This window comes from Cetorhinus maximus, chromosome 11, assembly GCF_964194155.1.
Source record: "Cetorhinus maximus chromosome 11, sCetMax3.hap1.1, whole genome shotgun sequence".
In the NCBI taxonomy this organism is placed as follows: Eukaryota; Metazoa; Chordata; class Chondrichthyes; order Lamniformes; family Cetorhinidae; genus Cetorhinus; species Cetorhinus maximus.
Genome location: NC_135889.1, coordinates 101387039 through 101408633, shown reverse-complemented (window position 1 = coordinate 101408633; position 21595 = coordinate 101387039).

The window sequence follows — 21595 nt, the reverse complement described above, 5'->3', positions numbered from 1 at the left end:
TCAACACCTCTTTGTGCTTTTGTCTGTGACATCTTTTGGTTATCTCCACCTATCACTGGCCCTCTATCCAGCTCTTCTTGTCCCACCCCCCCCCTTTTAAAATAGCTTAAATTTCACCTCTTCTCTATTTTTCTTTAGTTCTGTTGAAGAGTCATATGGACTCGAAACGTTAAACTGTGCTCCTCTCCGCAGATGCTGCCAGAGCTGCTGAGTTTTTCCAGGTATTTTTGTTTTTGTTTTGGATTTCCAGCCTCCGCAGTTTTTTTGCTTTTATCAACATATCTAGATGTCAGTTTGTTTTGGAAGGAGATAGTGCTGCTCTTTATGGATACAACATGTCCCCTCTCATCTTTCAGAAACGATTCAAATTCATTTTGAAATTAAACATGATTCAGAAAATGGTGCAGTTAAATTAAACTCTTGGCACTGAGGTCTCATGATGTTTTTCTTCATGTGCAGTCTTGCCATACAACCTTGCTTATGCAAGTGAAATATTATTACTCTGACTTTGTTTACACATCCCAGTTCTTTGCTATTTTCCTTGTAGCAGATCTCTGATTGGAAATGAACTAGATTTTCACTCCCGAGGTAGGTGCACTGGGTTGGGATATCTCCCAGACATGATTGGAGGCCGGAATAGGGGCTGCCAAATCCCAGGTGTTTTCTTAAACCTTAGGCCCTCTAGCTCTCACCCCTTCAAACCTCCACCCACTCCTCATGCCCATACATGCAAACTCACACCAACACACACCCCCCACTCACCCCCATAGCCCCTTATTCTCCCTATTTTAACTTAGTGCCAGCCTATGCCCCGCACCACAAACCCTTTGTCCTTACACCCTCCATGCTAACTCATCCAGTATCCACCATGAGCAGACCTAAGGAATCATGCTGAGACGAAATAAAATAAAGTTTTAAGTATCTATTACAGCGTTCACTATATGAAAAAAAAACACTCCCATACACGAAATCCCATTCAACACATTGAATTCTCCTCAAATTCTTAATCCCTTATAAAAAAAACAAACATTTGCATTCATAACCCCACGTCAAAGACTGCTTATACTTAATAACCTATTTGATCTATCAATCAAACAGTGAACTTACAGTCCCACACTGTGATGATAATAGGGTGTGAAAAGCAATCAAGCATTAATAATTATATAATGATAGCACTTAGGGCCATGTCAAAAAACGCAGGGTTGAGATTTAAAACCCAACAAGGGATGAGTTGGAGTTGGGTCAGTGGTTAAAATTTTAAAAATTCTGAGTCCTAACTCTAACCTGCCCACTTCTGGGTTTAGCAGAGGTGGGACAGAAGGTGTATTCATGATTTAAATATTTTAATGAGGCTGTTGGTCTCTGATTTAATGATTTTCTCAGGTTTAACTGAATGTGTCCTTGGGAAACCCAGCAGCTAAAGGGAGACAAGACATCTTTGCCTAGGAGATAAGTGCCTTCACAACACCGCTTGTGGACTGGAAGGAATAGGAGTTCTTCCACCCAAGCCCAAGCTTTTTCTCCCCAATAAAAATGCACTCCCCCAATAAAGATACCCATGATCAATGATCAGACACCAGTAAAATCAGGGATTGGATCCCCTACTGGATTGGGGATTTAGACCCTCTGCTGCCCTGCAGCCGTCAGGGGTCATGGATCAACCTAACGGATTTTTCGGCCTTCTCCAGAGTCTTCCCCAGGGTCATTACTGAAACAAATCTGTCAATCAGCCTGATGTCTGGGTGGGGAACCTGTCAAGGCCAAAAGGCACATGTTTTGGAGTTAAAACTCTACAGAATTGTTTTCATCCTTCACGTTGTACATGTTACTGGCAAGGCCAGTATTTACTTCCCATCTCTAATTGCCCTCGAGAAGGTGGTGGTGAGCTGGCTTCTTGAACCACTGCAGTCCATGTGATGTAGGTACACCCACAGTACTGTTAGGACGGGAGTTCCAGGATTTTGACATTGTGACAATGGAGGACTGGTGATTTTGTTCCCGGTCAGGATGGCATGTGGCTTGGAGGAAAGCTTGCAAATGGTGATGTTCCCATGTGCCTACTGACCTTGTTCTTCTAGATGGTAGAGTTGTGTGTTTGGAATGTGCAGTTGAAGGATGGTTGGCTAGTTGGAAAGTGGAAGAGACAGATGCAGAGTAGAGAGGTGCCCAGTCTGTACAGGGAGGTGGCTTGGGTCGATGCAGATCTCAGGATGGCATTCATGCCAGGGACATCTGATGCAGACAGGTTTCACTTGAGCGTTTCTCACCCAGCAGGACTGCATGCTCTGGAACCCACTTTGAGCTGCTTGTGAGAACAATTCCATTGAAGGTGCAGCTTTGAATGATACACTTTTATCACTAATGAAAGATGCACATCTGTGCAGCAGCCTCACTGTCCTCCTTCAAAGACCATTGCTTACATTCATCACTTCATCCTTCTTTTCAAATTTTCGGGAGTCGTGGATCCATATTTACTGTGTTAGCAAAAAGTAACAAAGTGCACAGTAATGAGAAAGAAACGCCAGTGAATCACTCAGTACTCTGCCTGGTGTGATGGCCTCCACACTTGGCCACTTCTATAAATTTCTACCCATGTGGCCTCATATGAGGGGTAGCTACTCATCTGTGTCTGCTTGCGGCTGAAACTCCTGTGACGGTGCCAATGGGGGCACCCACAGAGGCTGTTGCACTGCCTTCAATGCAGAGCAGCCTCTGTCACAGGGCTCTGCCTTATAAATGGTCTTTCAGTCAGAGAGGCCAAGAAGTCCAATGATGGTGCCCCAGGAGGGGTGGCACCCTCATCCTTATCATTGACTGCCTCAGCCTTAGATGGCATTTGGATTGTTAAAGGGGACTATGAACTAGGGTGCAACTGACATCGACTCCATGCATTTTTGTGCTATAAGAATCATTAGCCAATTAATGCTACAGAACAGTGCATGCATTCTGTGAACATAGGTGCACTGTTCTTTTATCCATCCCGAGTGCACATTGACTGAATGGACTCCTCTAATCTCAGCCCATGACCCCACATTGCCTCAGAGAACTCTGGCATGTGGGTACACATCTCTCACTGCTGGTCAAGGCTGGTTTTGTCCTCCATCCTCCAAGGGGGATTACCCATATTGCTTCTGCCTCTCTCACCTCCTCTTGCTCATTAGTGCCATCCTCTTCACCTAATGCCACCCTTTCTAACTAAGACCCGCTAATGTGAGTGTACCTGCGCTGGTGGAGGCTGTGCTTGAATGATGTGACGCTGCTGTGCCTATTGGTCCAGATGTTGGAGATGCCTTTGGTGACGTGGGTGTACTTTAATGCGCACCCTCGATGACTGACCCAGTAGGAAGCAGAACATGAGAACTCGCCTGTGACACCAGATGCAGTGTTGGGGCTTCCCAATGTAGCTGAGTCTTTGGCAAGCTGTTGAACAGGGAGGAGTGCATTCCATCCCCATCAACTACAGATCTTGTTATCTTTTCGACCTCTCATCGAGTTATTCCCATCTCCCCACTGCCCACTTGGTCTCTGTGGGGCCACCCTGGCGATTTCCATTTCATGCTCCTCTGTGGCTGTGAGGATGATGAGCTGGGGCACTTCCCTTCCTGTCTGAGCTCTTTGCTACAAAGTATATGCCCTCTTCTGCAAGCACAAGAGGGACAAAAGAGAGAGAGCAATAAGGTACCGCTGGCCTCTCTTTCATTCTATTTACATAAGAGCAGTATGTTTCAGTGCCTCCAGGACTTCAAGGGCGCTAACACTCTGGACATTGAAGAAGGTGTAGTGAGTACCCTGTGCACACATTCCTCCCACATTAAGGAAAACCTTGTGCCCTCAGGCTCTTCAGCTGGTGTGTCTGCTAGGGACTGCAGACCTGGAGACTTGTCGTCACTTTGCCAGAGTAAAGAAGATCATTGAACCTCTTGAGGCGCTGCACCCAATTCCTCTGTATGCCACTTCTGCTGCTCACAGTTTCTGGCACTTCCCCTGCTTTGTTTGGCTGGGTGACCTTCTCCTGCTACCCTCCGGAAACAGGAGATCCCTCTTCTCTCTCAAAGTCTGCATCCATGAAGCAAGGGGCAACCTTGTGCTATGTGCAATAGCAGAGCCTCTGCCTCTCCTCCTGTTGCATTGGTGCTGGTATTCTGCTTCCAAATGGCTGCCACAGTAATGGCTGCAGCGATGCCTTTAAATGGGACCCGAGCTTTTGAAGTCCCACCTCCATCCCGGACCTGCTGCTGCTAATTGGCCGCCAAATTTCCCCTCCAGCCAATTAGCAGCTGACATCAGGGAAAATCGTGGGTTGTGACTACTTCTGTCCCCCTGCCCCCTACACCGCCCTTCTAATCTGTATGCAGTTGGGGCCCGGAAATGATTCCAACATCGGGTTCCTTTCCCTGGAGGCAAAGTTCTGCCCATCTATCCAGCAGCACCCAAGAGAGTGGCGAGCTAGAAGTCACTTTCCCAACTGATAAATGCGGAGCCGTTTTATGAAAAGATTTAACTCAGCAAGATTCACGGAGAAGTGAATTCTGATGGAGGGAGATGTTAACTTATTCTTCTCTTTGCAGGCAATGAATGACCTGATGTGCATTTGCAGCATTTTTTGTTTTGATTCCAGATTTCCAACATTGGCAGTGTTTTGTTGTTTTGTACTCCTTAAAATGGTTTCAGCAAGAGAATTCTGCTGTTTAAACTTCTCAGAAATGGTTTCCCTTCCCAAGAATCTAGCGTAGTCCATCAACATCTGGGGTGCTGGCAAGCACATTTGTTGCTAATGGGAACAGCTTAGCTGTTTTAAACTTGTTGCCATAATTGCTCACCTATAACCTGCCGTGAAAGCTGACACAGGCCTTTTAAAATGACAGATTGCAGACTTGAGCAAGTCGAATTCCACCACTATATGTTCCTTGGAAAATAGATTCCTAAAGCACAGGATCTCCTTCACATTGAACTAAATATTTAAAACATGCCAAATCTTCACATGATGGTGGGAAAAGAGAGCAACCTTTAAAATGGAATTACATGGCATGTGTTGCATGTTGTTTTGTAAAAGAGAAGCCTTTTTTAACAAACCCATTTGAGTTTTTTGAGGATGTAACTAGCAGGGTAGATAAAGAGGAACCAGTGGGTGTACTGTAATTTGGGTATTCAAAAGGCATTTGATAAGGTGCCACCCATAAGGCTGTTGAAAAATATAATGGTTTATGGGGTTGCGGGTAATAGGTTAGCACAGATAAAGGATTGGGTAAAGGACACAAAACAGAAAGTAGGAATAAACGGGTTGTTTTCAGGCTGACAGGCTGTTGCTAGTGGGGTGCCTTAAAGATCAGTGATGAGGCCTCAGCTATTCACAACCTATACTAATGACTTGATTGAAGGGACCAAGTGTAATATATTCAAGTTTGCCGATGTGACAAATCTAGGTGGAAAAATAATCTTTGAAGAGGACACAAAGGGCTGAATTTTCCTCACCCAATGCTGAGCAAAACCTGTGCAGGGCCACAAATTTATAGTTGACAGGCCATTCCTGCCACCCGCCATTTTCCCCAATTTGGGAAAATGGCAGGTCGCAGCCTGACACTCAAAGTGATGTCAGGTTTGCTATTTAAATGTCTGATCCAAATACATGTTTCCCTTGGGGTTGCTATTTTTTTAGAGGCGGATAACCTCCTGAAGGCTATGGGATCTGTGCCAGGTGAGATAATTTGTGAAGCTGGCAGTAAGCTTGCTGTGGAGTCAGGAATCTTTTCACAGTAAGTTTAAAACCTCTTCCCAACTTCTACTGTCATACTTGGATGCCATTTGATAAGTTAAATATGTTATTAATGCAGTGATTAATCAAAGGGATCTGTCCTTAAAAGGCAAGAGACAATTAAATTGACCAGCTCTGTGTAAGGGTTCAGATGCATTTGCGTACTTTATCTGCTGGATAAAGTTCTCTTTTGTATTCAGTAGTATGGAGAATCAGATATTAATGTATGCAGGGAACCCTGTGATTTGATTTTCAAATTGATTTAATGTCCTGACATCTGCTGAACTTTTGAAGCAGTCTTTCAGTATTCACTAGTTACAGTACAAATGAGCCATATCATAACACTGGCAAGTCTTTGAAATGCTCATGAAATAATTTTTTTTAAAAATCAGTCTTTCAAAATCCTCTAAGCTTGCCGGTGTTATTATATGGCTCATGACTTCTGTTCCTAGTGGATGCTGGATGAGTGGGCATGGGGTACATAGGGACATGGAGGGGCATGGGGGTTGTGGAGGGGGCATGGGGGATATGGCGGATATGGGGGGTGGGTGGCGGATGAGTGGTGAGGGCTAGAGGGCCTAACAGCCATGAATAGAACTGGGCTGATATCCTTGTAAACAGAGGTGGGCCTTCTAACATGCCACTTGGCATCTGCCCACCTCTGTTACCACCTCAGGCCCGCCTCAGGAGACAGCTGCTACACCTCCAGCTCTCGCCCACCTCTCAGAGATCAAAATTCTGGGCTGACTTTCCAAATTCAGGAACGCAATGTCGGGAAATGGTCTGACTTGCGCTTCCCAAACCAAGGATGAAAATTCAGCCCAAGGAGTTTTCAAGGGGATATAGATAGGTTATGTGGGTAGACAAGAAGGTGGTAGATAGATTATGATGCGTGGAAATGTCATTTTGATAGGAAGAGTACAAAAAATATATATTTTTTGAAATCATGAGAAGCCATTAAATGCTGGTGTTCAGAGGGATTTGGACGTCCCTGTACAAGCAACCCGGAAAATCCAAATGGAGGTACAGCAAGCAATTAGGAAGATAAATGGTATGTTGACATTAATTGCAAGGGGCTGGAGTACAATGGTACGGAAGCCTTTACTGAGCTTTACTGAGACCACACCTGGAGTACTGTGTACATTTTTGGCCTTTGGTAACAAAGGAAGGATAGACTCGCCCTAGAGAAGGTGCAATGAAGGTTCACTAGGCTAATTCCTGGGATTAGAGGGTTATCATATGAGGAAAGATTGAGCACGGTGTGCTCATATTTCCTGGAGTTTAAATAAATGAGATGTGAACCATATAAGGTTCTGAGAGGGCTGGACAAGGTAAATGCAGAGGGGGCTCTTTCTCCTGTCTAGAACCAGGGGGCATAGTCTCCGGAAAAGAGGATAGCCATTTCAGACTGTGATAAGGCAAAATTCCACACTCAAAGGGTTGTGACTTCTTAAAAAATCTACACAGGATTGTGGATGCTTAGTCATTGAGTACACTTAAGGCAGGGAACAGTAGATTTTTGGACTCCTAGGAAATCAAGCGATATGAGGATCTGGTGGGAAAGTGGAGTTGAAGTCAAGGATCAGCTATGATCTTGAGGGACTGCATGGCCTACTCATACTCTAATTTCTAATGATCATATGTTAAATATTTTGTAGAACATCATCAATGCAATGCTCCATGAAAGGTGGTGTCAATTTTTGAGGATAGTAGCTTCCAATGCTAACCTCAATGGGAGCATTATTGGGATGACTGGATGAAGCAGGCTGCTGCTAAACCAATCTTTCAGAGTCAGCTTACCTTTAACATCCTAATTGTTTATTCATTCATGGGGTGTGGGCATCACTGGCTAGGTCAGGATTTATCACCCATCCCTAATTGCCCTTGAGAAAGTGGTGGTAAGCTGCCTTCTAGAACCACAGAAGTCCATGTAGGTACATCCACAGTGCTGTGCTGTTAGGGAAGGAGCTCCAGGATTTTGACCCAGCAACAGTGAAGGCAATTATATTTCCAAGTCAAACAGGATAGTGAGTGGTCTGGTGGAAACTTCCATGCAGTGTTGAATTCAAATTTGACCATCTGCCATGGTGGGATTTGAACTTGATCCCTGGGCTACTAGGCCAGCAACAATACCACTACACCACCACCTCCTCATGAATGATGGTTGGTGTCTTGTGCAGTATCCTTACATGGTTAGCAATAACTGTGCTCCAGGCTCAGAGCTGCTCAATAATTCAATGTTCTATGATGTTAAAGTACAATGTGGGATAGACTTGATTGCATTAATCACTTTTATTTATATAAACTATTTTCCACAGAAATACATTGCAACTCAAATTCAGGATTGCCTTTGCTTTTTTTCTTTCATAACTTTGTTTTGTTTAATAAATCAAGAGAGGTAACTTTCAGATGTCACAATATTTTTCCAGTCAGTGCTACCCTCCAAAGAGGTACAATAGGAAGATACAGGTGCTTTCCTCCTGCTTCAGTTAAGATCATACCGTTACTGAGGACAGAAGGTAATGGAATCCAAATGGATTTCTAGAGTATACAATAGCTTTGCCAAGTTTGTTCTCCTTGACTTTTATGAAAATTATTGTAAACATAGTGTAGCTGAATATTTATATGAGAAAATAGTTGTTTATAGATGAGGATAACAATTGAAAATTGGTTTATAGTCTTATGCAAGTTGAATGTTAAACATACCACACATATTGCTGTCTAACAGCCCCTGCCTCCAGATACCTTCAGTAGCCCATCGCCACAGATGCTTGTGTAAGGAGCATCAGTTCATGCATTAGAACAGAAGTTCTGCAAAACAAATGCTTTAATCAATTTATTTTACTCCTGTCATTCACTTTTTCTAGTTTATTCTTTTATATTAGATGTAAGAATGAAACTTTTTTTATGATCTGGAAACGCATTTCCCCTTTTAAGTGATCAACAGCCTCGACCTATCCATATCCTTGGCTTCTCATTATATGAATCGGTCCCTTCTATTACCAGAAAATATCTAGTTTTCTCTTGAATCAACTCACATTATCTAGTAACATGATTTTCATTATTAACAACTCTTTATGTCATAAGAACATAATGGTGCATTTATGTAACACTTTTCACATCTAGTAATGTTCCAAAATGTTTCAAAGCCAATGAACAATTTGTGAAATGGGATCACTTTTGTACTGTCAAAAATGCTGCAGCAAATTTTCTCACAGCAAAGCTCGACAAACAGAAAACGAGTTAAATGGCCAACTAACCTGTTAATATTATTTAGCGATGTGTTGACTAGGGCATCAAAAGATTCTTTGTTCTTATCATGGGACCTTTTACATTCACCTGAACAAATACGTTTAGTGTCTTGCCTGAAAAACTGCAACCCTCATAATGCATTAGTCCCTCAGTATTGCCCTTAAACGTCAGCCGCAGTTATGTCCTTAAGTGAGATATGAAGCCACAACCTTCTGATTTAGAAGATTGGATATTTGTGTTACAAATTTCTCCATGGAATCATACCGCTGGACATCAATTCAGTAAGCTGGAAACAAATCTGAAGCAATTTTCAGCCAGTCTAAATTCTAACCATCCAGTTGGCAGTAAGCTGAAAAATGACAGGAGAAACCCCAACTATGACCTATAACTCAAAGTGGGAGCACTGTAATATGAATTTGGAATGTTTTGGATAGAAGTAACTCGTTCATCAATTCACTAATTTTACTTTCTCAATTACTTTTAATACTTGTTAGTTTTTTTTGAAATCAGCCTTCCTTCAAGTTCTTCATCAGCTTTTTATTGCTGCCACTCTGTCTTCTTCAGCCAGCAGATTAAATGCACTCAGATAAGGTATGTGTCCTCTGCTGATGCTGCTTCATTGTCAACCAGTAGGAGGGACACTTTTGTTGCAGAAAGAAATGGGGATGGTCTTGCCAGTTTATCCAACACATTCTTTACCACAGGGCTGGCAAAAAAAGTCATCCCAAGGTTCTGATTTACTAGTAGCTAAGGATGTCTCCAATGTTTAGAGAAATGAGATATGGTTCGCAAAACCTGTCCCTGGAAAGAACAGGTCCTGGCAGGTATAGTGTCTGCACCATTCAATTCACAGTCGAAAATGGGTGAACTAGGGTCTGAACACTCAACTAGTCCATTAGGAGGCCATTGTTATGTAGTATGAGCTGCAAGGACGTATCTTCTGGGCTACAAGGGTTGTATCACTATGTGCCTTGTCTTTCATCCATCCTTGTTCCGAAATTAGGCCGCACTATGAACAATCTTATTGCATTGATTTCTATTCTCTGCTGCCCTCACTGCCTGTACCATAGAAAGGCTAGTTTAGGTTCTGATATTATCCATCCATGACATCTTGGGTCTTCCTTGCACATGTTTCCAGGTGTTTTGCCTTGCGTTATCTCTTTTTCCAAACACTCTCCTGTTTGCATCACATGTCCAAAATATGTGCGTTGTCATGTTTTTATAATGATGTAAAGGCATTAATCGCTCATAAGGGATTGTGTAAACACATTGTGAGTTCTTTTATTCAGACTAGGCACATGGGAACATTTATACAGAGATATAAAGCTTGAAGACATAAGAGCTGCAAAGCTGTGAGTATGTGCTTTCTGCTCAAAGCAAAAGTGAAACTAAACTGGATCACTGGCATACTTCCTTTCTAGTGATGTCATGCTGCTATCCCTCAAAGGTATGTTACAACATCCCCCTTTCTTTTTAAAGATGCTCCCCCTTCCAAAACAATATAACTGTTTATAACACATGTTCATGTTTAGTTATCATTGCATGAGTGTATAGCACTGGTGAATCTATGAGTCTCTGAAGCATAGAGGTAATCTGCTGGTACATCCAGATCTTGCAGTGGTAACTTTGTCTGGGGGTTTCTTTAATTGCTCACTGTGATTTGTAGGGTTGTCATTCTTGGATGTTGTTCCTGGTTGCATTTGGGATCTTGTCCCTGATGCAATAGGACTGCCTGGTGGTTGAGGAGCCAAAATGGATCTGATTTGTCCTCGGTTATTCCTCAGCATTGCACCTTTGTGAGTAGTGGCTTAATAGAACCTTGGTTCCGAACAAATCCTTATCAACTTGGCTGATTGTCATGTACCTTCTGTGGGATCCTGGATGTGAACCTGTAGGCTTGGCAATTTGTACCCGCATTTTTATTATGCACATTGGTCATCTTCTCTTGCAGTTCTAAAGTTTGCTCTCTAGTTTCCAAGAAAGCACAATGGGTAAGAGTATGTAGATTGGTATGCACTGGTCTGCCAAATATGAGCTGTGCCAGCGATGGAATAGTTACACTTAAAAGTGTCGCTCTCAGTTGTAACATTGCAATATGTAGATCTTTCTTGGTCTTTCTACATTTGAGAGTTAAGGATTTCACTGTGCAAATCATTTGTTCAGCTAAGCTGTTAGATCTAGGATAATGAGGAGAAGAAATAGTGTGATCAATATTCCAGTTCTCACACATATCTTGAAATGGCTTAGCAATAAATTGTGGACCATTGTCTATATGATCTTTCTAAGCACACTAAATAAACTGAAAATAGCACTTAGATTGTGCGTGACAGTTGTGCCTGACATATTATGCAACTGTCGAATAATGAGGTACTGGTAAAGTGGTCAACAATGATGATGAAGTCAGTGCCATGGGCATGAAAGAGGTCAGATGTAATTTTGGATCAAGTTTGGGTAGCAACTTCATGTGGTTCTTTTTGAATGGTTCTTTTTGCTGATTTGGTATATGCCCTTGATGTGCCTCACATTTTATGATGATGACTTCAATGTCATTATGCATACCTAGCCAATTGACTATCTATCTTGTGCATCTTCTCATCCGATCTATGCTCATATGTGAATGATGAAGTTGTTGAAGAATCTCAGGTCACCAAGATTCTGATATGATGGCCTGGCTGCCTTAAAAATGATTCCCCAGGAGATGCCCAGTTCATCCTGGTAAGGCCAAAATGAGCATTTATGTGGACATGCTGAATTGAATCAGACCATCCTTCAATTATAGTGTTCCAAAGTTTCTGTAGTTTAGAATCTTTTGTCGTTTCTTCTTGTAGCTGCTGGAGTTTGCGCTGCACAAAATGCACCAGATCAATTTGGAGAACATCTTCAAGTTCAATGTCAATGAAGGCAACTTGTGGATCCAGGGATGCATTTTCTGTTTTTGCTAGATTAGGCAATCTGCTGAGTGTATCTGATGTGACCATCAAGTTACCTAGTTTATATCTAATCCCACAGTCATAACTTGGCAGTGCACTGGTCAATGGTTTTCACTGAATCATCTCCACTGGCTTGTGGTTGGCATCTACCACAAATCTTTTGCCAAATAGATAGATATGAAAATGCATGATTCCAAACACTAAAGCTAGTGTTTCCCGCTCAATGTTGGAGTAGTTGGATTGTGTTGCAGACAGAGATTTTGAAGCAAGTGCAATTGGTTTGCCATTTCGTAGCATGCATGTTTTTTTTTATTCCTTTACAGGATGGGGGCATCATTGGCTAGGCCAGCATTTATTGCTTATTTCTAATTGCCCTTGAGAAGCTGGTAGTTAGCTGTCTTTGAGGCATCTATCTCCAGGGTAGTTGTCTCCCTAGGATCGTACAATTGCAATATTAATGCTTCTGGTAATGACTATTTCAGTGCTTTAAAGAGGTCATAGAGTCATAGAGTCATAGAGGTCTACAGCACAGAAAAAGGCCCTTCGGCCTATCGAGTCTGCGCCAGTCAAACAAGTGCCTAACTATTCTAATCCCATTTTCCAGAACTAGGCCCATAGCTTTGTATGCCATGGCATCGCAAGTGCACATCCAAATACTTCTCAAATGTTATGAGGGTTTCCGCCTCTACCACCCTTTCAGGCAGTAAGTTCCAGATTCCCACCACCCTCTCGGTGAAAATGTTCTTCCTCAGATCACCTCTAAACCTCCTGCCCCTTACCTTAAATCTATGCCACCTAGTTATTGATCCCTCCACCAAGGGGAAAATTCCTTCCTGTCTACCCTATCTATGTCCCTCATAATTTTATACACCTCAATCATGTCCCCCCTCAATCTCCTCTGCTCCAGGGAAAATAACCCCAGTTTATTCAATTTCTCCTCATAGCTAAAACTAAAACTTTCCAGCCCAGGTATTGGTGGTCTTTGTGCCACTTGGGAGGCACATCCTTTCTCAACAATTCCCTTAGCAAAAAAGATTTTTGAGCAAAATTGGGAATGTATAGAGATAAGAAATTGAAGAGACCTAGACAATTTTGAAGGTTGTCCTTATCTTGAGCAGTTGGCATGGCTTTAATATCCTCTATTTTACTTGGATTGGGCATATGCCAGCAATAGAATAAATAGTACCGAAGAAATTAATCTGTCGCTCGTTGATGACATATTTCAGATTGTTGAACACCAATCCATTCATTGCATACTTGCATCAAAAAGTGAAGATTATTGTCATGCTCTTGCTTTGTTCTTCCCACAAAGGCAATGCCTTCGGTGATGCAGATGCATCCTGGCACAGTGCATGTAATACGGTCCATGTGAGCTTGAAAAAGATCCTAGCTAACAGGTAGCCTGAAAGGAAGTTGTTGAAAACAGCATCATCCAAACAGGGTACGAGATGTAGTAAGCTCTTGGGACTTCTCTGCAAGATGTACAGACTAGTAGCCATGCTGGGCATCAAGTTTAGAGAATAATTTTGCATCTGCAAATCTCAGGTTTATCTCTTCTAATGTGGGTCTTTTGTAAGAACAATGTTTCAAAGTTGTTTAAACATCATGAATCAAGGCACACTCTCAATGATTCATCTTTCCTAATGACATACATAATTGGGCTACACCAATCTATGCACTCTTGTACTCTTCTGATGATTCTGTCTTTTTCAATTTTGTCTAGTTAGACCTTCATTTTGTCTTGCAAGTGGATGCTGCACTTGTGTGGTGGATCAATTGATGGAATTGCATTTTCCTGCAAGTGTAATGTTGCAGCTCCCTTGAAATTGCCAGTTTTGTCAAAGCATTCTGGATCTTACAATGTTAGGTCATGAACTGAGGCGAAATGAGTAGTTTCTAAGGTTGACCTGCCTTGTGTAGTCCGACAAATTCCATGGATTGTTACTAGTGTGAGCTCACAGCATGGAGGTATACCGGGCCTACAGTACTCATGATGCAGAACATCTGTGGCACCCAGGAGGATTGATTGTGCTTGCACTCCAGGACAATGGGACCTGTACATAGAATTAGTGAACCGTTGTATGCTGAGAGTTTCACAACATTGGATTTCACCGTGGCCCTCCATGTCTGTGAATACATGTCTTTTAGTATGTAATATGTTGGGACTTGCCCCTGTGTCAATCTTGGCTAATAACGAGTAGTTACCAACTTTCTTAGGGCAAATAATTTGAATTTTGGCACTTAGGACCTATAAGCTTTGTCGACCTGCAAGGATCGCTTTGTACTTATGTCCATCCTTGAGTAGCTCTTCAATGCAATATGCTTTGGGTTTGTCTAGCAGGACTTTCTGGAAGGCTTCCGTGGGGGTGGATGTTATCATATACTCAACAATCCTGTCTGCTAGCTCTGCATTTGGAAAATCACAGTACATGCTCTTCTCTCAGCATCTGCTAATGAAGCGGTCTATGGATTCTGTAGGCTCGCTAGCTCTTCTGCTATTAATTGTGACGTGTTCGGCCTGTGTAGGCCTTAATTCCCAATTGCTAGGAGATTTTTTATGGCTTGCTTGTCTGGTTCAGCTACATCTGAATCAAGAAAACATAGCTCTGTATGTTGTTTAAACATTTTGAATGCGGATAGTCGGTCAGATGTGCCCAATTCAGACTGGAGAATTTTGTGGATATTCTGACAATATACCTTTAACCTTCCTTCTCCTCTAGCACCTGAGATGAGTGTCTGTAGCCACTTTCACATGCTTTTCTGAAGCTCCACCCATTATAATCACAACTTTCTCTGGTCCAAATCTTACGATAGTTTTATTTTGTTTTTCTTTTTGTTTGACTCTCCCTCGCTCACTATTGATCCAGCCCACACCATAGTCACTCACTTTTCCGACTCAGCTAATTCAGCTGGTCCTTTTGACGCACTGTCCTACACTCCACAAGGGATCCGTTTGCTTACTAGCCCTTTATTTGAGCACTATCCCAGCACTGTGTCTTCAAAGCTATTCTGTGCAGTCACCACGCTGCAATTTCAACTTCTCTCCAATGCTGCAGCTTCATTGCAGTCTGGCCAAAACATTGGAGGTCACATCTCATGCCATGTAGCATGATCTAAGCCTGTTCACCATGTCATACCTGTATTTAATCTTGCTGCCAGGCTGAGCACCATGTCATTTCAAAGGAACTACTGCACACTATGCCATGTTTTTATAATGATATAAAGGCACCAATCACTCATAAAGGATTGCATAAACACATAATGGGTTTGTTTATTGAGTCTAGGCACACAAGAACATTTATACAAAGGTATAAAGCTTGAAGACACATCAGCAGTGCTGTCTGTGCTGAGCTCTGCTTAAAAGCAAAAGTGGAACTAAACTGGATTGCATGACATACTTCCTTTCTATTGATGTCATGCTCCTCTCCCTCAAAGGCATATTACAACATGAACTTCCTTGATACCACTGCCACAAACAAGTTCCTCTTCTATTCAGCTTTCTCAAGCACCCTATCACTATGTAAATCTTCTTAATTTAGCTTTCATGACCCAGACAAGTCTATCAGCATCTTGCCATCTTTAAGCACAATGCACAAACGCAAACACTTGAACACTAATCTTGTCATTGGTTCACATTTCAGGCAGTCTTTTAACATTTTGAGGCCATCATCTGATTGTTTGCGTTCATAGCTGAAAGCAATGCTTTTCCTGGCTCAGATTCCTGTTTCTGCCTAATATTGCACCATGAACTGAAATTCTGTTCTGGAAAAGGATTCTGAATGATTGTTTTGTAAGACCAGGAATTCCCATTTACAGCATAATTCCATCTGCCAAAACAGCATCAGATTGAAAGCTGGCAGGGCCATTGCGGTGAAAGTGGAGCAAACCGAGGGCCAACATGAACTAAGAGGCATGCTAAGAGGTATGTGATAACTTGAACTGAGAAAGGAAGGAGAGTGCAAGCATGAACTGAGGTAGGGAGGAGGGCAAGTGCAGGAAGCATATGGGACAAATGACAACATGATCTGATGGAAAGTTAGATCAAAAGGGGGAGGGAAAATGCTATTATATTTTTATTTGTTCATGGGTTGTGGGCATGCTGGCTAGACCAGCATTTATTGCCCACCGCTAATTGCTCTTGAGAAGGTGGTGGTGAGCTGCCTTCTTGAACCACTGCAGTCCCTGTGGTGTAGGTGAATGTTTGTGAATGGGGTGCCAATCAAGCAGGCTGCTTTGTCCTGGATGGTGTCAAGTTTCTTGAGAGTTGTTGGAGCTGCACTCATCCAGGCAAGTGGCGAATGTTCCATCACACTCCTGAATTGTGCCTTGTAGATGGTGGGCACCCTTTGGGGAGTCAGGAGGTGAGTTACTCGCCACAGGATTCCTAGCCTCTAACTTGCTCTTGTAGCCACAGTATTTATATGGTTAGTCCGGTTCAGTTGCTGGTCAATGGTGACCCACAGAATGTTGATAGTGGGAGATTCAGCGATGGTAATGCCATTGAATGTCAAGGGGCAATAGTTAGATTCTCTCTTGTTGGAGATGGTCATTGCCTGCACTTGTTACATGCCACTTGTCAGCCCAAGCCTGGATATTGTCCAGGTCTTACTGTATACTGTTTCAGTATCTGAGGAGTCATGAGTGGTGCTGAACATTGTGCAATCATCAGCGAACATCCCCACTTCTGACCTTATGATGGAAGGAAAGTCACTGATGAAGCAGCTGAAGATGGTTGGGCCTAGGACACTGCCCTGAGGACCTCCTGCAGTGATGTTCTGGAACTGAGGTGATTGACCTCTAACAACCACAACCATCTTCCTTTATGATAGGTATGACTCCAACCAGCGGAGACTTTTCCCCTGATTCCCATTGACCTTAGTTTTGCTAGGGCTCCTTGATGCCAGAGTCAGTCAAATGCGGCCTTGATTTCAAGGGCAGTCACTCTCACCTCACATCATGAGCTATAAAAAGGAAAAGGGTTCCACATGAACTCAAGGAGGTGGACAGGAGAGTAGCTCTGTGATCTGAAAGGAAGGGAAACAGAGAGGGCCAGCATAATGATAGCAGAAGGTACAGAGTGATCCCATGAACTGAGGATTAAACAGTGGAGAAACAGTTTAGCAACATGGCTTACCAGTACAGCACCTATTTATAATGGACCATGTTTTCCTTGAAAGAAATAAAATTTCCACAATTTTTGCCATACTCTTCCTCTATACAAGTGATGGAGTATTGGTTAAACCTGCTTAAATTATGTTGAGTTGATGTCCCACTTCACTTTTAGTGTAATTATATGTTGTTGTCCTATATTCGGGTCTGCTTATGTGTGATCGGCTGTGTTAGCTTTTTGAAGCTGCTGGTCAGCTTTTGCCAGCTTTTTAAGTTGGCATGTATGTGCTATAGGTGCCCAAAGGCAACAGCCTCTCCATTAAAGCAATAGTGATTCAAATAGAGGTCAAAGCCTTGTGCACATAAATGCACTTGAACCCTGCAGAAAAGAACTCACAAAGGAGGTCACAAATAAATGTAATACGTTAATTAATGAGACCAAAACTACTAAACGCAAGGTTTGCTAAAAAAAAAGCATATAATAAGTGCAGGTAAAAATAGAGGTCATTTTAATACACTTCTACAGATACATTATGGTATTCATTGAAAGCAATACTGTGATTATCCTCTTAAAGATAAATGAGGAAATTTTGACTAAAGGATCTAATTATTCCACCAGACTCCATAAGCTTAAAAGGTTGAAACTACAAAGGCTGTACTGGAACACTTTAAATTGAGCTTGATAGAAGCTGCCAAGCCTCTGGTACAACAGAACTTGAAAGAACTTTGTACTACCTTTTTTAGCATTTTTAGTTCAAAAATAGAACGATAAAGGCCTGAGGCTTTTCTGCTGAAGGTGGGATTAGAGCAAGCCTTACAATGGTAACTACCTGAGGGCAATAAGGAAGAAAGACTGATAAAGTCAATGCATTCAGTTGAAATTTGTACAAGACAACAGTTAGATTTGTGTTGAATCTGGTGTCTGAACAGTACTATATGGAAAAAAAATTGCTGTAAGGAATGTATCAGTTCCTCTTGAGCTGTCCGTCTACACCGAATCAATAGACCTTCCAAGCATTGGGGAATCAGGCACTCTAGCTGAGAAATCAGAGGTCTCTCATAAGTCAAGTCTGTGTCCTAAGTCACTGTGTGTCACCAAAATTAAATGAGTTGTCTCCATTTGGACTCCTGACTGATTTTAACCCTTGGTTGACGAAAGCAGTGTCTCTTATTCAAAAGAAGTCACAATTTTGGGGATCAGTGCTGTGAACTAAGAGCTTTATGGTTGCACATGTTTCTCCCATTCAGCTTTGTACTGTTCAGGATTAGAAATGAACAGTGTTTTATCCTTTGCTGCTGCGATGTGTGGCAGATGGTAGATACCACTGGAGATTAGCATTGAAGCAAACTAATACCTCGAAGCAGTTTGAATTTAGTCATTTGTGTCTTCTTGAGCAACAAAATGAAGTATTTTATTAATTGTTATGGTTCAACCTTGCTTTATTTATATGTGATTTCTGTGCTAGAGCAGAAAGAGGTGAATATACACTTCAAATTCTAGCCCTTTAAAAAATGTAAATTGTGAATGCTAGAAATTTACTATTGTTATGATCCTTGTAGAGACCAATAATTTTTTTTAAAGAAATTCAAGCTTTCAGTGAATAGCTGAAAGAGTGACATGACAAGATTTTACATTTTAAGCCTTTTACTGTAACAAACAAACCAAAAGCAATTTTAACTAAGCATGATTTTCATAGACAGCTTACGCTTTAAATTACAGAAACATACTTTCACTTTTTATATTTAACACAACTGAAAATCCCACTTCACTGTCCCTTAAGTAGGCATTCAATTCTCCCAGAACCACTCCATACTGATTCTTAGCTCCTGAGGGTTCACTTCAGTTATTTTCTCAGCCTGGTAACATTTAACCCCAGGACCGTCTTTCACAGTAAAAGTTTTCATGGAGATTTTTCTCTCTCAAGCTCAAGCTAGGCAAATCTTCCAGCTTCATTTAACTCCCTATGAATTTGGTCTTTCAATTCAAATGCACCCTCCCATCCACATCCCTACGTGTTGAAAAATAGAAATTTGCCTTCTCTCTCTTGGATCCCTACAGATTCAAATGGCTCTGCGAATTTCAGGGATATATTATGGACCAACCCCTCTCAAAGCCCATCTCCCATGACAATGTGAATCACATGGACCTTGTGTTAAGTAGAAATGCTGATTAGCTATCCTTGAGAGCCCAACTCTCTTTTATCTTGGAAGTAAATGGGCAGTTTAAAGCATAACTGTTTACAACCTGGCATTTTCAACAGCTTCCTGGGATTTTGGAGACTACCTTTTGTTTTATTCATTCATGGGATGTGGGTACCGCTGGTTAGGTCAGCATTTATTGCCCATCCCTAATTGCCCTTGAGAAGGTGGTGATGAGCTGCCTTCCTGGACTACTGCAATCCATGTGGTGTACATATACACACAGTCGTTAGGGAGGGAGTTCCAGGATTTTGACTCAGGGAAAGTGAAGGAACGGCAATATATTTCCAAGTCAGGATGTTGTGTGCCATGGAGGAGAACTTCCAGGTGGCAGTGTTCCCATGCAGCTGCTGCCCTTGTCCTTCTAGATGGTAGCGGTCGTGGGTTTGAAAGGTGCTGTCTAAGGTGCCTTGCTGAATTCCTGCAGTGCATCTTATCGATGATAAACACTGCTGCCACTGTGTATCAGTGGTGGAGGGAGTGAATGTTTGTGGATGGGGTACCAATCAAGTGGGCTGTTTTGTCCTGATGGTGTCAAGCTTCTTAACTATTGTTGGAGCTGCACTTATCCAGGCAAATGGAGAGTATTCCATCATACTCCTGACTTTTGCCTTGTAGATTGTGGACAAGCTTTGGGGAATCAGGAGGTGATTCCTAACTTCTACTTGCTCTTGTGGTCATATTATTTATATTGCTAGTCCAAATCAGTTTCTGGTCAATGGTAACCCTGAGGATTTTGATAGTGGAGGATTCAGCGATGGTAATGCCATTGAATATCAAGGGACGATGGCTGGATTCTCTCTTGTTGAAGATGGTCATTGCCTGGCACTTGTGTGACGTGAATGTTACTTGTCACTTGTCAGCCCAAGCCTGGATATTATCCAGGTCTTGCTGCATTTGTACATGGGCAGCTTCAGTATCTGTGAAGTCACGAATAGTGCTGAACATTGTGCAATCATCAGCGAATTTTCCCAATTCTGACCTTGTGACAGAAGGAAGGTCATTGATGAAGCAGCTGAAGATGGTTGGGCTGAGGACATTGTAAGCACAGATACTATAGCTGTTGTCTCCAAGTGTAGACAGCTTGCACCTTCTTCCTAGCAAAACAATCTGGGCCTCCCTTTAGTTTTTAACAGGCATGTCACCCAGACTTCAGAACAGGTTACATGATGCCCAACCCCCCGACCATGCTTCATTTTACTTGAAATAAAAAACACAATCCCAAAACATAACCATCTTATAAATCCTTGTAATTGTAACACTATTAAAACAGAAAATGCACAGCAAGCCCCTCAGTATTGGGAGAGAAAGGTAACTTTTTTTATCAGGAGGATATTGATCCGAAATTGTGTTTCCAATACTTCTGTTTTTTTTTGTTAGTTCATGCTGACTATATGTCTATATTTTCTAGTTGCCTTGATGATTCTGTGCCTTTTTAATATTTATTTGTCCATGAATGTGGACCAGTTGTAATGATGAATGTCAGGCCCTCAAACTCTCACCGCCCCCCCACCCCCAACACATGCCCCCTCATTCCCCTCTCTTAGGCCCCACTCTATCCTCCATTCCTTTTCATACCCACCCATACTCTCTCTATGGCTCCTCATAAACCCCATGCCCCCTCATATATCCCATGCCCCTATGTATCCTCCATGCTCCCTCATACCCCATGTCTCCTCCATATCCCCTCATACTCCTCCATGCTCCCCATGTATCCTCCAGAGCCACTCATGCAGATTCCACTTTGGGCAGACCTCAGGAGCTATGCAGAAATTAAACTTCTAACAATCTAATAGAGCTGGCACTCAAATACACTTCATACTGAGCATTGAAAAAGGTTAAACCCCTTAAGTGGTCATCCAGTTGTAAAAACAAACAAACATCCATTCACAAACCACATGAAATACAGATGCTAACCTCTTAAAACTGTCAATCAAACCTTGTACACATCTTGCTGAGATAATTGGTTCCTTAGCTTTTGAAATTCAGCCAAATGTTCATAATGGGCTTAGATGTCAAAACAAACCAATGAAGCCCATTGAAACTGAAAGAACACAGTTTTATTTTGAACTTCAAACCAAATGGCCTGTCAATCAAAGAATTCCAGGAGTAAGCGGCTTTTATTTTTGGTTCCCCCAATTAGAACTGGGTGATTCCTCTGAGGTGTTATGAGCCACGCATTCATACAGAAGGGCCCCAACCCCACAAAAACTGTGGGGGGGATGCTTGAACTGCCCACCCTCACAATGCAGATAGTAAAGGCAGGGGTGCTGCATGCTGATTGGCTCTCCGCACCCTTTTCACACATTGGCAAAAATTGCCAGAAACAGGAATGGGGAAGGGAATCCCAAAA